Here is a 2,141-nt window from a genome sequence, read left to right as displayed (position 1 = left end):
CAGAAAGGATTCCAAGTAGAATCCTTGTTGGAAGCCAAAAACCCTTAATTATCCAATGAACCTTTAAAGAACCCTTGAAGAAGTTCATTCTACAGTAATACCATCATATCATATACACCACATACCACAAATGCATACACTCCATCTGTACCACTGTTTAATTTATATTAACAAACAAACTAAGGTCCAAACGCACAACAGTGTCAGTGAAACATTAAGGATAGAGATAGTTGACATTGGGCCTTCTGTATTTATAACACAATTAAGCAATATCGCTTAATGATCAAGAGTGCGGTTATACTGAATTCAGTATAGCCACATAATCAGTACGATATTGCTTTTATACAACAGTTCTATAAACAAGAAATTAATATCATATAAGTGACCTTTCAGACACAATATGGCCAAATATTCTGTTTATTTTTTTTTCCGCTAGTGTAAATAGATCCTGAAGAAGCTACAATCACTTTATAGCACTTCAGCTAGCTAGCTCACATTGATTTGTACATTCCTATTAAAGGTGCTTCTGGTAAAATTGCCATGCCTTGTTCCTTTTCATCTTTCAATGCCCATAAGCCCCTAAGCAGTAAAGAAGCTATGGAAGAAATGAATGTTTTTTTTTTGTTGTTTTTTTTTTTGTCATTATGAAACAAAAATAAATATAGTAAACTCATTCACAAACATAATTGCATTAAAGAATAGATGAATACTAGCCCTAGTTTTTGGGCTCTTCAAGGACTCACAAAAATGCTGACGTGTATCTGTGACGGCACAGTCATACTTCATCCTTGTGTCTCCGACTGTTCGGTGGAGGAAGGTTATAGCAAATGAAGACTAAACTGCTTGGAGGGAAAGGTCCATTAAAAGCTGATTGTGTTTTTAGAGATCAGCACAATGTTACTCTCACCCAGTGCTATCTTTCAGCACACAAGTATCTGTTGACATGATCCTTAACTCAGATATTATGTGAGGGGAGCTTTTTGGCAAACTCCAAATGATGCATGCAGCTTTTGGTATGTGCAGCACTCGAGGGTCAAGGCTACCTACAGCCATTACTGCTAATGAGTGTGGAGTCCTACTTTAGCAGGTTCAGCATCATAAGGTCATCTAAAAACTGACTAATGGAATCCTACTGATGGACTGAATGCCGGTGCTTTTATATTATTACAGGATTCTAAGCCTTTGCGTATGCTAATTATATTAACACAAGACCAAATTAACTTCGAGGCAGAAACGTATTGCGAAGCAGGCAACATAGTCCTACTCATGCAGATGCAAGTCACAGGTGATGAGGAATATTGATGGTAGTGGAAACGGTTCTGGATATCAATATGTGGCAATTTTAGTGTGTACTGTTATTTTAGGTCCATTAAAATGGCTGCGGTTATTATCACTGATTAGCTGTCTCAGAAAAAAACACCTATTATACAAATATGACACTGTTGTGTTGGATTAGCTGTTAATATTTCTATTGTATTATAAATGTATATTTCTGAATCCCAAAATTACTGGTACATCAGTTAAAAAAAAAAAAAGAGAGAGGTACATCCACAAATGAAGAAAGCACAGTAAACAACTGACAGTTTAGCAAATATCACTCACAGCATATCCATTTGTGTTGCTGTTTAATAGCCTACATAAATAATCTAGGATAAATGCTGAAAAATACAAATTCTCCATCAGGCTGTTTTTTTTTAACATTTCTTCAAGGCTGGTTTTCAACCCTGGAAAGAGGACCATGAATAGATTAAGGACTAAATCCCTAAAGCATGTAAAATATTATTTGTAAACCTTTCACAAAGTATGCATGTTCATATTTAGTTCAAGGTAAAGTATGCAATGCAGACAGGGATACCACGTCACATTAAGCCATCTGATTTTGTTCTTGTGGCAGTGCAAATATAGAGAGCATTTGTTTCTATATTCAGATGAGTGCAGCACATTTTGTCCTTCTAAATGGGCCATAGGTACTTGAGTGAGTTCAAAGGTATTTCAGCAGCATCCAGAGAGGCCATTGTGTACCAGCTTTTCACAGGAGTTGACTCACAACATTCCACTCCAGCTCTGAAGCTAAAATGTGTTGAGATGCTTGCAATGTGTTGAGTTCTGAAATGCATAATATTCACCACAGAGCAAAGGAA

This window comes from Pangasianodon hypophthalmus, chromosome 10 (assembly GCF_027358585.1).
Source record: "Pangasianodon hypophthalmus isolate fPanHyp1 chromosome 10, fPanHyp1.pri, whole genome shotgun sequence".
In the NCBI taxonomy this organism is placed as follows: Eukaryota; Metazoa; Chordata; class Actinopteri; order Siluriformes; family Pangasiidae; genus Pangasianodon; species Pangasianodon hypophthalmus.
Note: the sequence above shows the minus strand (reverse complement) of the source record.